The sequence below is a fragment of the Pelecanus crispus genome, chromosome 1, assembly GCF_030463565.1.
Source record: "Pelecanus crispus isolate bPelCri1 chromosome 1, bPelCri1.pri, whole genome shotgun sequence".
NCBI lineage: Eukaryota > Metazoa > Chordata > Aves > Pelecaniformes > Pelecanidae > Pelecanus > Pelecanus crispus.
This window is the reverse complement of record NC_134643.1, coordinates 130,923,505-130,940,796: the sequence shown is the minus strand read 5'-3', so window position 1 is coordinate 130,940,796 and position 17,292 is coordinate 130,923,505. Positions and strand designations below refer to the sequence as shown.

Below are 17,292 nucleotides of genomic sequence, written 5' to 3'. Positions count from 1 at the left end.
AATGAGCCAATGGCTATGAGAATCTTCTTTTTATTCTTCTCCTTGTTTTTTTTTTTTGTTTGCTTGTTCCAAAGCCCCCTCCATACTGGATTTTGTCTAGGAGGTTGCCCAGCTTTACTTCTCAGGCACAGCTGCCATTTATTCATCGCCATGACTCTTCTGGCAGAGTCAAAGGCCACATATTCCAGTTCTCGATGTCTGTTGCTAGACCACCTGGAGGCAGGGCACAGCAGGAACAGGGGTGGCTCTTCAAACAGCCCTGCTGGCTGCCCCCCCAAAAAACCTGAGGCAAGTGTCAAGGTTTATGTCCACCAGCATTGCAGGGCTGAACTCTGCCTAAGAGAGGCTTTAGGGAAGGCTGGCCATGTTCAGCAGATGGGACAGTTTTGTTGGGAAGCTACTGTCCAGGTGGAAGTGGGTTTCACCAAGGTGCTTTGGAAAGCGGCCGTGGTTCCAGGCGATTGTTCCTAGCAGCGCTGGTTACAAGGGTGCAGATGGCAGTCGGGGACAGGGCTCAAGCAACATGCTGCAACTGTGCTAGCCACGGGATCGGTCACCGCTGAAATAAGGGCTTGAGCTCTGTGTGAACTGACACTGATGAACTCTTGCCGCAGCCTTCTGCCTTCTCCTGAATGGGTGAAGTCCCAGCCCCATGAGCCATAATGTGCTCCAGCCATGTAGGACAGATGGGATCACAGAGGGTGTTTTAGGAGAACAAAAATGGTCCAGCACAGTAGGAGATAGGGTGCCTCTGGACTAATCATCTTATCTTGAAGGGCACCTGTATGTTGTCGCTCTTGCTCTGGCTGATGGAGCCAGGCTGTGACCAAAAGGACTTGAGAACTCCAGAGAAAGGTGTCAGGGCAGAAAAAGAAAGGAACATCAGGATACCTTGAGCTTATGATCCTCATCCTTTGTGGTTTGCTTTGGGAAGTTCGAACAGAAATCATACCATAGGAAGGTGCCCAAATTAGTACTTCCCTTCCCACTTTGTCCTGTCATTGGTAAGACTGTGAGTATAATCTATTATTTTGGAAGTATTTTACACAGGAACTTTGGTGATAGTATCTGCAGAGCCTTTTTCTAGCTAGACTGTTACAGAGACATATCATCCTTGTTCATAGTGTCGGTATGCCATCCCATGTCGTAGAAAAAAAAGCTCCTGAAGATTAAAAGCTGCGTTTTACAAGGACGTTTAGTAGTCTGAATTATACCCAAGTCCATTATAGCTTATTGGGTAAAATATTTACCATATGTGTTTTCCAACTGTGAAAGACAGCTAGACTTGATTAGATGTTTAAATGCTCAGATGTTTTGCATGAGGAATCGAGATGAAGCTCTTGGTTGGTGGCAGAGGCAGCAGGAAGGACAATATGAGCCTGTGAACTGCCACAAGTAATGAAACTGCACTCTGCAATCTTTTGTGTTCAACATGACTTCATCTTAACCTACATAGCAATAATTTCCTGCTCACCAGTGAATAAGTGCTCATCATCTGAAAGTCTGCTCAATGCTTTTGTGGGGAAAGAGCAAGTGCACAGATCTTGGGTTTTCAGTGAACCCGGAGGAGTCTTGGTCTACCTCCTGCCATGGAGGAATGGTGTTCCCTTCATATCAACTACCATCTCCCCCATGTGGCAAAGAGTAGTTTCTGCTCTCCTTCCTGTCAGCTGGCCTTTGTGTGTATGGGAAGTAACCTTGCTGTGCTGAAATGCTGGGTTTCATGTAGTGCCAATGGTTCCAAATTCTTCTGCAGTGTAGCCCACACCTTAGTAGAGGGGTTGTTTTGTGGAACTTCAGTGCTGTGTAGCACCCCTGGAGTAGTTACACCAGTCACTTCTGTATGAAAATACTGATTTCGTGTGTTTTAGCTACATTTACTGCAATTTAGCAATTGGGTCTAAGTAGTGACAGGACAGCTCCCTGCTTGCTGCCGTACACGGCGTATGACTTGAGAGCCAGTATATTTGTAAGAACGTCCCAGCACTGCTTGCTTTTAGCATCACTCTGGGGAAAATGAGCTTGGGAACCTGCCACCACAGAGCCAGGAGGGGGTTGCAGTTTCTTCCTTTTGTACAGAAAATGCCTCTGCATCGGAATAGAAGAGTTTGATTTAAAAAATTCATTTAACATTTGGGAGAGATGTTTTTCCTGTCCAGTTACAACTGTGAAAACAGGTCAAGGTTGAGATCCAGAACATCATAAATCACTCCCCCTTTAAAGGCAAATGTTTTCCTATGTGGCCCGAGGGACTGAAATCAAGCCTGACAAGGCGCACAGACCTGCATTTTATTCTTGGCTTTTCTGCACCGCCTCTGTCGTATTTTCCTCCATCTGGAGAGCGGTGCTTACCTTGCACTGCTGTTGTGAGGATTAATTAATCCCTCTGTTTGCACAGCACTTTGAACATGCCCAGACGAAATGCTGTTACTTTAATTGCCTGGTGGCTCTGTGCAGCCTCCTGTGACACACCAGGGTCTGAGAGCCAAATGGATGGGCTGAGCGAGTCCCCTCTGCCCAGCCAGCAGCCAGGGCCACCCGGCGTGCTGCCTCCTGAGGTCTGCCTGCCCCACCTCCCAGCCGGCCCAAAGGGAGGGGGACACCGTCCCTGCCGGGGGGTGCGCCTGACCTGTGGGTTGGGCACGGGCTTACCAGGGCTTGTGCAGGCTCCTGGGCTGTTTTCTGTGCCCCGTGGCTGGAGCAGCCTCTGGAGAAGGAGCTGCCTGTGCTGGTGATGAGGCTGCCGTGGGAAAGTCTTCAGCAAGACTAGCTCACAGGTTGCGGGTTGCTGTGCATCTAGCACTGCCTGCTAGAAATTTGGACCTAAATTTAAGAGCCAGATGGTTGTATTAAGTTACCTATTGCTGTTTGGAACACAAGAGAACACTAAGCCTTTGCTTAGAAGATGTCAAACCACCACAGGATGATGTTCTACGTGATATGCAAATGTCTGAGGACAAAATGGACACTTAGCCATCTTGTAGGTGGATTATCATCTTTATCTGTAATCTTCTTGGCATTTAAGGCCATAAACCAGATCACTGCTGCTGTCTTTAGAGGACAACAGGGTTAGTGTATTTTTTTGGCAGAGGGCTGTCTTAGGTACTTGTGGTCTCACCTACTTGAATTTTCTTTGTTAAGTAGCTGACTATTGTTTTGGACGGGAGGGTTGGTTCACAGTAGAACAGGGGCAGGTTAAAGGCATAACAAGGATATTAACCAGTTGTAGTTACAGCAATAAGCATTTGCATACCAGTGATAGATTTTCTTTACATCTCTTCTTACAAGAGATGCACTAGTAAAGCATATAGGGCTTCACAGATGGGCTGTAAAATATCAATAGAAACATTGTGGTGGTGTTTGCTGTTTCTTTTCCTTCCGTCTCTTCATTTGCTCTCTTACTTTATCGCTCTTCATTTTTTGTCTTGTCAGTGTCTATTTCCTCTATTCCTTGTTGGCAAAGTTATTTCCAAGTGGAACTGGCTGCCAGCATGGTGATGCTCATGCAGTAGTGCCCCCACCGGGCAGCAGCCCGTGGTCTTGGTGAGGTTGGCTGTACGGGAGCTGCAGAAAATGCAGTCCACAAATGGACAAGGGATGGTAAGCCAGACGACAGAATTTACTTTTGCTGTCATCATGACGGTGGATCCTTTTCCAGTGATATATTCAGGACACTTGGATGCCAGTGGGAGGAAGCAGAGTATAAGAGAATACAGAGAGGGAAAGGCCTCCAGAAAACATTTGAGTTACTAATCATGTGTCAGGAAACAAATTTAGAATGACAATGCTGCATGGACACTGGTGGATGTGGTCAGCCTGTGGTGACCTGCTGGAGCACGGGTGTGGGCTTTCCCTTGCAAGGAGGAGGAGTATGAAAAGGACATCTTTCTTAAGTTGCCTAAGCTAAAGAACTGCCGCATAGGTGCAGCTTTCAGAAAATTCAGCTCAGACATGAGAGAGGAGCTGTGGGGAAGGCTTGAATTACTCCACTTCTCTTGAAGAAGAAAACAAAACACAATCGTAGCTACGAAAATCCATCCAGGAACACCACATTGCATTGGCATGTTTCTGGTGCAAATGCCAGTCTGGCCATGAACACGCTTACTACACATTGTCTGAAAAGATGTATTTTGATCCTATAAGAACTGAATTTCACCCATCTTTATTTTGTCAACCCTATCCTGCATTGAGCATTCCTGCTAAATGGAAGATTTGTCGGTAACTCACAGCCATGGGAACTGTGGTGTGAGACCTGTATGTTAACTGGAAAATCAGAGCTTGGAGTTGACAAACTCAGCCTGAATGCCACGTTGGAGTGATACCAGTGTGTTGTGACGTATGGATTACTGTCATTTCCATCTTTCTCCATGTGCTTTGCCACAATGTAAAGGGCTTATAGATGGAATTTGATACAAAGCAGCATCTGTAGTAGGGTGAAGGATAATGACTGATTAGCAGCACAGCTGACTGCCCGTGTATTTGTCGCTTCAACGTATACTGACCTGCCTTATTCATTTAAAGCTGTATGCCCTTTTCTTTCCTCCTGCCATGGACTACATTTCACAGAATAACCCAAAGCCTTCTCGAGGGCACTCCCTTGGTCATCGTGGTTCCTCTTGGCCATCCCTGGAGCTATTTTATACCTTCTTGACAGTGTCCCTCATGCTCGCTACTCTGATGCAAGCTCCTCCTCCAAAAAAAATTTAACACAGTTGCCTTGGGTAATGTTCATTCTGCTAATGTGCTTTGCTGCGATAAGAGGAATGACTGTCACTTGAGATAGCTGGAAAAGGAAATGAGGAGTTATTCAGCAGAGTACAAATCATATTGCTTTCTCTTCCAGGGAGGCAGCAGGTACCAGCGGTTGGTGTGAGGTGGAGGACTGCATGGTATTGGAGACATGGCCATGATCCACACCACAGGCATGCTGTGCCTTTGTCATTCACTGCTTGCTCCCATCTCCCTCTTTCCCCCAAAAGTGAGAGGATAGAGACTGTTGTCTCTTCGTCCCTGGCTGATGGAAGAACAGCCTTAACACTCCTCTTCCTACGCGTTGTGTCCTCCCTGTTAAAACCCCATGTAGGGGCCTTTCTTCTGCCCTTCCCGCTCAGCCCAACAGGGGACCAGGGCTCCTTTCCATCATCTCTGGCCGGGCTGGGTGCCACATCCCCACCGTGCCGGGGCCTTGTGCTCTGGGTGGGGGGAGGCTGAGCCCCGCATTCGGGTTCTGCCACCTCTGCCTGAGGGAAGCCAGGATGCGTGGGTAGCTGGGACCTCTGGGATGGGGAGGCAGAGTTTACATCTTGGCTTTCAGCAGAAATGCCCGGGCACTCCTACACGGCTTTGGCTGTTGACTCAGCTCTCACTGCCCTGATTTCGTTTTGGTTTGGTTTATCTGGAGGGGAGGAGGGTGGAGGGTGGGAGGAGTAATCGTCTGTGGCCGGAGGGTTACGCTTCCTCTGGCTTTACTCTTTGACATGCTGCTTTTCCTTGGCTTCTTCAGCCTCATCTGCCCATGCAGCTGGTGGTGTGGGAGCTGCGCGAGCAGTGCTCGGCGAGCAGTGGCGTCGCTGAAGCCTTTGCCATGTTACACGTTGTCCTCTGGGACATGCCAGTTTCCTACCTTCAGTCACCTAGTGTAGCTCCGTACCTGCGGGGCCTATCGTGTGCTCGCTTGACCCGCTAGAGCCTGATTTAAGTCCCCAGTTTCCAGAATGCGATGCCTTGGTCAGATCTATTTGGCCTGGGGACCATGCATGACCTGAAGAAGACAACTCCTTCCAGCAGGAGCAGCCCAAACTGCAACCCCGCAGGGTCCGGCGTGGTGGCCCTGGTCATTTTGGCCCTCACCTGGGTCTCATCTCTCTGCTGCCCTGGGCAGCTCTGTGCTTTGTTTTGCTGTATTCGTGGTGGCCATCGGTGTTGGAGATGACGAGATGTGCTGGAGTGGCGAGGGCACTCCTTTGCAGGTGTTGCCTGGTACAGTTGCAACCTCTCTCCTGCTGTCCCATTTTTGCTTGCCTCCTCGTTGTCAAACGAGACACAGACTGTCAAGAAACTAAGCTTGTGCATTAGAAAACGTGCTGGTTTTGTCTTGCTTTCTTCTTCCCAGGAGGCAGGAGGGAGAGGAGAGGGAAGAGGCAGAGAGTGGAGAAAGCAGACTGACAGGCTACCCATGGCGCTGCTAGCAGGATGGGCAATTTTTGGTGGGAAACGTTTTCTCCCGCTTCCCCCCGTGCTGCCCAGAGGTGCTTGTGGAAAAAATGTGATCCCCTTGGGATCTAGCCTGGGAATGGAGGATGGGAAACACCCTCTTGTTTTTCAGACCACGGTCCAGAACCGAGGCAGGAGCTTAAGCCACTTGAATATATTCATCTGGGGTTTCGTAGGAGAAAACCATTTGAGCAAAATGTACAAGGTTTAGTTGTCAGTTTGTATGGGGTGAAGGGAGTGGCTTCGTGTTTAGTTGTGATCAAAGTATTTTTAGAAGCAGGTCAACTGCGTAGAGTATTCCTGAGTTTTCATTGCCCTGCTACGTGATGCCAGTCAGTCACTAGAAATGTTGCATTTTTGTTGTCTTTCACTTCTAAATCGAAATAAAGGAAATAAATTTAATCAGAACTTCTGCTCAAACATGTACTGCGCTCTCGCTACCTCTTAAACACTTAAAGTTGTTTCAGAACTGAGTATTAATAATTTCATTGTATTCATTTATTTTTAACTTGACTCCAAGCCTGAAAGCAACCAAGCAGAAAAAGTATTTAATAACCAAGAAACTCAGGGGAGCAGTACACATAGCCCAGTGCTGTTAACATCCTTCAGCAAAAAAGATTAAGTGCTGCTGTCGTCATTTAAGCTTCGGGGGGTGGGAGGGGGTGGGGGAAGGGAGAGGGGACATGTCTGATCCACTTAATGCAAAGTATAAATTGATGTCATTTTAATTTTCTTCTTATAAGATTTACCACTTTACATGTAAATACCAGGCAGCGATGTGGCTATGCTGGATTTCCTATTCATATGGAGAATGCGTTCATCTACTGGAACTTAACTGATCACACTGAGTTAAGGGGAGGATAATAAAAAGCTATGGAGTGAATAATAGAAGGATTTAAAAATGAGGCATGGGGGGCAGAAGATAGAATATAGCGTAATTTTGGAGGTAAAACTACAGTTAAGATTAACAGTATATTCCTGGACATCTGGCTGATCTAAAGACTGTCTGACAATTATCTTGTAATTGTTAAACCTGCCGCCTTTATGTATGGGATTAGGTCTGTTTAAATATGCATGCAAAAAGCAGAATGGTTATTGATTCTGTGCAGCATAATTTGTGTGGATCTTAGTTTGGAGTCAAATGGGGTTTATTTCTACTTTAGTTCATGTGTATTTGGTTCTTGTTTTGCTTTTTCTCAAAAGTAATGTCAAAACAAGAGTATCTGTGAGAAGCTTAAAGATAGGAAAGAGTTTAAGGTAAAAAAGTTACCATTTCTAGAGGAACTGATTTAGGAAGGAAAAATGGACATCTTATTAGTTACTAAAAATGCATCTTCTGAACAATTGTGTGAAATTAGCGTCTAATAATGCTGCATCTGTTTTTAATCCCTTCCACTGTTACAGATTTTTAATTAAAGACTCTCTTGTCTTTACGCCAATTAGTTTGAGATCCTAACCTTTGTGCTTAATAAAAGTGGTTGCAGGAGCACAACTGACATCCTCAGTGCTATTTGGAAAGAAAGAAGACTACTAGGAAAAACACATTAATATCAGCTCCCATAGAAACACTCAAGCATTTCATTAGCAGTTGTAAGCTGGAGAGACAATAGGGAAGGCTTTATTAGGCGAGAGGTGGTAAATGGAAAATTGGCAGTAGAAAATCAAAGTTTGATCATGACCAGCCCCTCACAACTGCAGCATCATCTTATTGTTCATGTGCTTGCATTTCCATCATGCCCTGATCACAAGTGTCTAGGGCCACATAATAAATAAATAAATAACCCAACCTTCACGAGCAAGAAAAAACAATATGATGGCTCAGCACCAGCAAAAACTGCTCTGAAGCCATCTGCTCAGCATCAGCCCAGCAGCAGCCAGCGCGCTGTGAGTGGGAAGTACAGCTCATTCCTCAAGGCCTGATGGTCAAAATGTCACTGATTTCATGTTCTTTGCAGATTATATTTGATGTGACCTTTTCCTTACAGGAACTGTCTCCTCTGGTGTTTCTAGTTACACATCTATATTAAAAATCCACTGTAAATATGTTGTGTCTATATTAAAAGGCTAAGGGTAGGGAGTTGAAACGCTGAATATTTTGTATGTTATTCTAGGATGGATTAAATGAAAAAAATGAATGCTTGTCAAGGGATGTGAGAGAAGGGACAGATTAATGCATGCACGAGAGTAGTCAGAAAAGGTGACGTTTATGTAGAGTCGGGTTTCTAAAGATGTTTGGGTACCTAAAGGTGCAGATGGGTCCTGGGGTTTTCAGATGGTCTGGTTGCTGGACCTCTGTGTGATGAAAGACAGTCTTTGGAAATTGGGTGCCTATTTTCTACTGCATTATCCCTTCTGAGTATCTTGGTGCTTTTGAAAATTTCCCCATTTACATGCTGGGCTTCTTACAACCTCTGGTAATCTGGGTTACAGTAGTTATGAAACCTGCTGCCTCTGTATTTTATCCTCTGCTCTGTGGTGCCCATTCTTGGGTGCAGTCTTCATGGTTTAGTAGTGTTGACAGCCAAGTGTCAACACTGGGTTTTTGGACTGAGAGATTGATGAAGGAAATAGAGGACATGGGAGCTCACAGCTCTGGCTTAGCATTCAGATACCTAAAATGTGTTAAAAGCAACCTGTAGTCTCCCAAGTGCCTCTGTGGATGGAGACTTCTGAGCCTTTATTTCAGTGTTTCTGCAGAGTCAGGCAGGCATTATTTTGTGGGTGTGGGTGCTGGCTTACATGTTAAAAAAGGAAAAGTGAGATATGAAAACTCTGTTCAAGTAATGCTGGATGGATTTAGAGAGCGCCATATGCCTGATGCTTCAGAGCAGGGGGTTGAAGCTTCAGCAGGCATTGCCAAGTTGGAATATAAACCCTGTAAACCAGAATGAGATCTTCCCCACAAAAATACTTACGCTTTTTTTTTCCAGCCAGCTCTAATTTAAACTGTCTGTTTAGCCAGTTTTATGTATGATCCACATAGTCACATGGGTCATGCGTGCACGCAAAAAAGAGTTAAGAGCATGGCTGGCAACTACCCTTAGATCTTGCACTTGCACCATCATGAGTGTGACTTGTGCTGCTGCTGGAGGAAGACGAGGAACCCACTAGGCAGCTCGGGAAACTGGTATTTGCAGCAGTCACGGTGTTCATGGAGGCTCCCTGCAGGCACCAGGGACCCTCATGTGGAGTCACACATGGGAGTTTGAAGACGCTTCAGTCTTCTGATGAAGATTTTAAAGAAAAAAGTTAAGAGCTTGCTTTCTCACTCCACCTTTGCTCCCTTTCTACATTCTGCTGCCAGGAAATGCATTTGTTAGTGTTAGACTTGGCGTCCAGCAGCGTTGTGGGCATTCACTGCTGTGCATCTTGAATGCGGGATTACCAGGGCTCCTAGGCAGTCTGGACCACTTCAAGGTTTAGTCCACTTCAGGGCTCAGGTTCTTCTCTGTGCTGAGTACAGGTCAGGCAGAGCAGAAGTCTCTTGCAGAGAGCTGGGATTTGGGGGCAGCCAGCCAGATTAAAAAACTGATTATTGGTATGTTTTAACACTGAAAAAGACCTAACATGAATATGGATTTTGTGGTATGTAGATATTTCTGGAACTGTAGAGATGTGGGGTGGAAAGCACCTCCTGGAGGAAGGAACCTGAGTCCCTACTACCACTGGTAGCTACATCATCTGATGCGTTCGTGTATTGACCAGACTCTGTCTCAGAGCTAAGTGGCTGTTGTCTCCAGAAGTCCTGTTGAAAGGCTATTCAGAAAATCATTTGTATGAAGTGTTAAACACCTAATTTTGTCCTGAGACAATACAGTTGTGGGTTTGTACCCATGCAGTTCCCTGGGAGTAAACAAGGGAAGCCAGCTGAGCTCAAAGACAGTTGGATTTATTCTCAGGTATTGCTGCGTTCAGCAGAGCAAGCCACATTCTTCTGTTCTTTCCTCATACAGTAGGCTGATCAGAGGTAGAAGAGCTGAGCATTTCTTCTCTAGATCTTCCATGCTCTCATTATGCCGTATTTGAACATGGACAGCCAGAATCATACTCTACTCCAGCAGAGATTTCATCAGTGCTTTGTCCTGTAGCACCCATATTTCCATGTGCCTACTGGAAGTACATCATTGGCACAAGCATTTTTCACACCTGCATTGCATTGGTAGCTAATATTCACCTTCTGAGCAGCTGGTACAGGTCTTTCATCTGTAATTCCTGATGACTGAGACCAGCATATGGCAGAGAACTGTATTCATACGCTGAGGACATCACACAGTTAATCGCGTTCCTTCTGTTTTGGTGTGAAACGCCTCCATTTCCTCCAGTGTCCTCTGTGTGACAGTATTCCTCTGTGTGACAGTGTGGGCCAGTTTCATCACCAGTAAACTTTCCTTAGGATATTCCTAACTTTTTGTGACAGTCATAAAAATGAGTCAGCTCCAATGCTTGCAGAATTTCTCTAGTAACTCCTATCGGCAAAGGCTATTGCAGCTTCACCTGTGTTGCCAGCTCCCTTATCATCAGACTGTTTCTGTACAGCTTTTTTTTGTGTTTTCCACATGGTGCTCTGTCAGCAGCTTTACTGAAGGGAACTCAGATGGTTCCAGCGGTATTTCCATTGTATAAAAAGTGAGTCAGCTTTTCAGAAAGAGTTATTTGGGTTAATTTGCAAAAACTAAGCTTCAGTAAGCCGTGCTGCCTGGCTTTATCCCACTTCCTACTTACCTCTGTGCCTTCATTTGATAAAGCAAGTGAGGCAAGCTAGAAAAAAATACTTTCATGTTAAAAAAGCACATCTGTTTAAATTAATAAAACAATTTTTTGGCTTCATTTAGCAGCAGTAATGCAGGCAATGCTGCTAAAGATGTACACTGGTGATCTCGATTTGAAAATTAATGCTGGTCTTAAGTTTTGAAAGGAACATTTTCATAATAATGTTGCATTTTAATGGGACATTACCAGTTTAAGAAATAACAGTGAAGATAATACTTTGCTGATGGCTTGCTGCCAGGTGCCAGCCATTCCAAAAGAGGGAGGCAATGGCTCATATCCAGTGGTATGCCTGATTCTAAATGCTGCAAGAGGTTTTTATCCGATAGTCAGGGCTTGGTTTTCCATTTCTGTTGGCATTTTATCAGCTTGGACAAGGAAAACGATATCAACAACTTCTAACAGGTTTTAATTTCTCCTTATATTTGCTTTCATAAACAGCATAATTCCTGTAATGATGTAGCAGGGGAGTATTTACTTGTGTTGACTTTAAAATGTCCATTTGAATGAGAAAATTTTTTTGTTCAACACCGGTAAATGTGTTTCAGAAGCCCTTTCAGATATGAATTTTTCAACAAATTCGATCAAAGTAAATTCAACTTACTTTGTCAGGTTAGCACAAAGGGGAATTTGGCTGTGTTTGAGCAGTCCTGTTGGGAGAGAGGGCAAAGTATGTAGAAAGGACATTTTTTCATTAGAGTTTAAGCATTGCTTTGATTTCAAGGATGATCTAAGAAAGTAAGTAATAGAGCATAGTGAAAAAGAGCCATTCTGTTCTACCTTTCTGTTACCAGCAGATCACAAGTGGCTTTTGAATGCCCCTCCATGGAGGGAGGAGATCTAGAGCCACTGAAACATTTGGCAGCTTCCCCATGGTTTTTGTTGGCTTCTCTTTGTGGGAAATGGGCTGGCATTTAGAAGAGAGCAAACCTGCCTCTGGGCTGTAGAGCCCAAGTGCCTGGCAGGCATGCCTAGAAGGGGATGTGAGGAGTATAAAACATGGAGATGGAGCCAAATAGCAGCCAAAGATGAAAGAGGGTGAGAGAAAGATGGTGGAGCCTCCTTAAAACAGTTTTGTTTATTTTTCAATGGTGGGTGAAGATAGATACCAAAACTGCTCTTGCCAAATAGCAAACTTCAGCTAATTTTCTTCAGGAGAACACGTTTGCTTTTGAAGATTTGCTTTGTTTGCACTTCCTTACACTTTTTTCTCTATTTATGTTTTCCTGTATTCCTTCTTTGTTTACCTTTTTTCCATTCTCACTCTCTCAGTAACAGGGTGTTCTGCTGTGCTGTCAGCTGTAGCACACAATAGCTAAGGTGAAACTTCTCCCAAGCATTAAGTACGTTAGAGCCAGGCCTTGAATTGTGCTGGCAATAATATTTATGTATAATGGGGGCATCGTAGTCATGTTGTGGGAACATTCTCACGTTCTGACTTCCCAATCTACACAGGCTATTTTATTGAAAGGAAAACTAGCTTTTGAGAACCTGACATCCTTTTATTATATGTATGGTGTACCTAGTGAGGAGGTAGCAAGAGCAGACCAAATACAACTATTCCAAACTTACCAGGCGTCCTTCAGGTTTGTTTTCAGCCTTGTCCAGGATGTGCTGATGAGTTTTTCCCAGTGAGGGCCAAGGGGATGCCTGTGCTAGCTGCATTGAACTCCCCAGTGCTGCCCTGTGTACAGTAATGCGGCAAGTATTGTGTGGCACCTGCTTGTTCCGGCTCCCGTGAGTCAGTCCTCTCTGGTTTCGCAGAGGTATGACCCTTGCACTCAGTCAGAGAAACTAATTCTCTGACTAAAGGGGAGGCATCTTTTAGGACATGCACTTGCCTAAGCTTTGTTTTGTAGGCAACTTCATCTCGCAGTGGCATCATTTATCCAATGTGAAGTATTCTTGTGATGTGTTCTTATCTGAACACTCATTTATCTATTTGTGCCTTAGCATCCAGCCATAGTTTTTTGCCTTTATGAATGGCATGCATTGTAATGTTTAAATAAGTCTGGGTTATTTTACTTCTAACCAAAGTGTGCTCCTCTCCCCAAGCCAGAGGGAGCATCCAGAACTCCCAATCATCTGTCTTCTGTTGCTGGCTACTAAACGATACCACACTGCTCTTGGAAGAGATGCATCAAGTCCCTTTCCAATGTCTAGGGCATGGAAATGGTTGGTTGGTTGTTTCTCCTGTAATTTTTCTAGTAAGATATAAACTGGGAACCTGGAACCTGGAGTCTAGGAATCTGGTGACCTGAGAGACAAATCTCGTTGCCTGGTCTATTGGGATGGTGTAATGGTAGGAGGGGTTAGTTGTAAGTGATTTGCATTGTGCAAAGAACTCTGTAAGTCAGATTGGGTTTTTTTTCTTGCTGTATTACAGAATGGTACATATTTTTTACTTGACAGGCATTCACTTGTTATTTCATTCATGTCATGCATGGTGTTTCAGTAACCTACAGGTCAGTGAGTTTCAGCCCTTCTGTGCTTAACTCACAGTATATCTGAAATACCCTTTTGAAAGTCTGGCCCTTTTGGCACAAACAAAAAAAGATTCTTGTTAATTCTAGATTTTCATGTTTCTTGATGTGGCATGTTTTGGAATGCTTTCTACTGATAATGAAGGCATCTCTGCAGCTGCAGTGAAGCAAAATGCACTGCAAACTGCATCAAGTCTTTGCAGTGTAGGAACTTGTAACTGAAGTACCAAGATCAGTGTAAGTGAAGTACGAATGGAAATGTCTATGTGTGAAACCTCCCTAAGAAACAGCAGAACTAGGGTTAAAGGAACAGCATGTTTTGCTATGGAGCACCTTTGTTATGGGTTCAATCAAGGAACCAAATGGCAAGAAGAGGAAGAAAAACCTGACCTAAAGACAGGATAAGATGAAGAACAAGACTGGAGCCATAAGATGCCCAGATAAAGAAAACAAAAGAATTGTGAAATTCAGGAATTTTTGTCTGAGACTTCTGAGAGGAGTGAAACAAAATAATGAGGCAGAAGTTTCTGAACAATATTCACTCCTAAATGCTATGAAAGATGAGCCCCAAATCAGTTTTTTATGGCCCATTGAGAAGAACCCAGGAGATGTTGTGAGGGCACTAGGTAGTCAGCATCTCCTGGCCTCTGTGGTGTATGTACGCAGATCATCCTAGGCCAGCCTAGTTGGTTGGACACATTCATCCTGATGCTTATGAGCATTTAAATGTGAGAGTGTCGGTAAGTAAAATCAGCTTTGGAGTCTCATAAAATAAAATCACCGTCTGCTTCCATGAAGTCTTACACTGAGTTTTGTTACACTAATCTCCTGTACACCTGTAGGCAGAGTCTTGAAGTCCAAGAGAGACTTGCAGACTGAAGAAGCCAACGATGAAGTAGACTCTCTCAGAAAAGTTCCTGTTACTTGTTGGTCTGTGTCTTCTCCAGAGGTTGATCTTGGAGCACTCCCTGTTGGTAACACATAGATGGGAATAACGTGTTTTTTGAAGAAGCAGAACATACTGGAGCTGTTTGTCAGGGCTGTCACAGCTGGAAGCAGCCTTTGTTGTGCCTTTTCTCCCTGTGAATTTGTCGTGGTTTAGCCCCAGCCAGCAACTAAGCACCACGCAGCTGCTTGCTCACTCCCCCTACCCCGATGGGATGGGGGAGAGAATTGGAGGAGTAAGAGTGAGAAACACTCCTGGGTTGAGATAAGAACAGTTTAATAATTGAAATAAAATAAAGTAAAATAATAATAATAACAATATAATAATAATAATATAATAATAATAGTAATAATAATATGCAAAGCAAGTGATGCACAATGCAATTGCTCACCACCTGCCAACCGATACCCAGACAGTTCCCGAGCAGCGATCGCTCCTCCCCGGCCAACCCCCCCCCCGGTTTCTATACTGAGCATGACGTCACATGGTATGGAATAGCCCTTTGGGCAGTTTGCATCAACTATTCTGGCTGTGCCCCCTCCCAGCTTCTTGTGCACCTGGCAGAGCATGGGAAGCTGAAAAGTCCTTGACTAGCATAAGCAGTACTCAGCAACAACTAAAAACATCAGTGTGTTATCAACATTCTTCTTCTACTAAATCCAAAACACAGCACTGTGCCTGCTACTAGGAAGAAAGTTAACTCTATCCCAGCCGAAACCAGGACAGAAGTCTAGGAAAGTACACAATTCCCTAGCTTTTGTCCTCAGCAGTGTTCAGGCAGGAGAGCTCCCGAACAGCCTGGCATGCTTGGAAGCCATGAGGTCCACCTGTTAATAAAATCCATATTAAAATGCTGTTGCCTTCCTTGCTGATACTGCTACTATTTCATTCCTGGCCTGCCAGGCTCCGATACCTTGAGCTTAGTGTTGCCCATTTGGTAAGCCACCATGTCACTGTTGTGTCATCTTGGATTAACAGTGAGCATCAACTACAGCCAGATGGGATGGCAAATTTGGGAGCTACATCCCTGCCTGGAACTAGTCACAGTACAGTCTAAGTGACAGCTGCTGGCAGTGTGTAGTAAGAGCTGGTGAAGTAAAACAGGAAAGCTCGGTAAATGCACGTAAGAGAGTAATCAACTAGGGATTTGTATGGCTCATGCTCATCCTTTTAATGCCTTCTATTTTCTCTTGTTAGTAGGTGGCTCCCCAAATTGGAGCCTTTAAAGATCATAGATGAGGCTTGAACAAGACTGACTGGCAACAGCACAAACATGAATTTTACAACCACCAGTCAAATGAAATAAACCAGAATGATGTGTATAATGATAGTAACATTAGCTTGCCTTACTGCTAATATGAATGCTAGTAAGATAAATATTGAATATCTGTAAATAAACTATCATTATACTAGCATGAAACCTCCCTTCAAACTGTAATTCTTCTTGAGAAAGAGGCGATGGTTTTCTTTACTCTTTTCAACAGGCACTCTACACTGAATCATTTCCTTTAATTGCTGTTCTAAAACATATAACAGGTTTTTTAATGCCTAATTTTTATATTTATCTTTTTACTTTCCATTAATTGCAGTACTTCCATTCAAGCTTGTAAACGAAACTGCTTTCTCAACATATTTCTTCTCTGCTGTATGTAAACATGGGCTTTTTTCATTAGCCCTATTTCCAGTGAAGCTGAAAGTGCACTAGCACCGAATGCACGGGGAGGCTTTCGCCAGTTGTCTTAGTTACAGGCGCTTTAAAGGAAACTCAGAAGAGCTGCCACACAGAGCAAGCTTCATCTCTTTCTCTTACTGTGGGGAATTTATCTCACATTTGGGGGAACGGAAGAGCAGCACCAAGAGCCAGTGGGATGGCTGCTCACCTCTGCCTTTCCAGTGGCTGCTCTCAGCGGCTCAGCAAGGCTTTGCAAGTTAGAGTCTGAAACTGCATGTGCCAGAGCTAGGGATCGTGATGAAGTCCTCCTCTCACCTTTCATTTAAACAATCCACCTACTTCATTTATTTGCTTTGATTGCGGATTTGGTTAGTAAGTATGTTAATGGTATATCAAAACACGGTAAGAGCTGATGAGATGAATAGGAATAAAGAAGTCCTAAAGTATTTTAAAATGCATCACCTTTCATAGCAATATGATATGCGAAGTACAGTACAATTTGGTCCATCTGTCATTTAGGACATCACTGTAGTTGTTTGAAGAAAAGAAGACTTGAAGGAGAGAGGAGCAACTGAGCCACCCTCTGCAAATCTTTCACTGCATCTCAAATAGCAGGAGCGTTCCTGCTCAGAAGTTTTTAGGTATTTCACTGGTTTTGACAAAGGATGTTTTACAGGCCGGATGCAGGTACGTCAGCAGGGATGAGCAGTCCGCAGATGAAAGCGGCAGCCGTTGCCTCCTGAGGCCCTTCTGAAGGCACTCACAGCAGCTCAGCTACGAATGAGAGCGTTAGTCCCGGTGCCCCCGAAGGAGCTGTGGCAAAGCTTCAGGGTGGGATGAGGGAATCCTGCATGTGTTCCACGGCTTCTGGATCCACACCAGAACGTAAGCTGAGTTTAAGTGGTGGGAGACCTGTGGTTGAAAAGCTTCTCTGGTGGCCTGACCGTCCTGTTGGAGAATAGAGTTGCAAGTTAGTTTGTGTCTCAAAAGGGCGTTGAAGTACGAGCAGTACAGTTACATGTGTGTTATCAGCAATCTGGTAGTGTCACCTGGTATTATGATTATCTGATATTTTCTACTGCCTTATTTTTTTTTAATAACACCACACAACTTCACAACTTCAAACACCTGGGTTGAAATTTTTGAGGTTTTGCTCCTGCTCTGGCTGACTTTCAGTTTTGTTTCAGCTAGAATTTAGCAGTTTGAGTGCA

General features: G+C 44.4%; 1 protein-coding gene across 1 annotated transcript in view; it reads left to right on the top strand.

Moving 5' to 3' along the window:
• TSPAN7 (tetraspanin 7) overlaps nucleotides 1-17,292 on the top strand; it is a 101,071-nt gene that overhangs the window by 47,317 nt on the left and 36,462 nt on the right. The window lies entirely within an intron of this gene.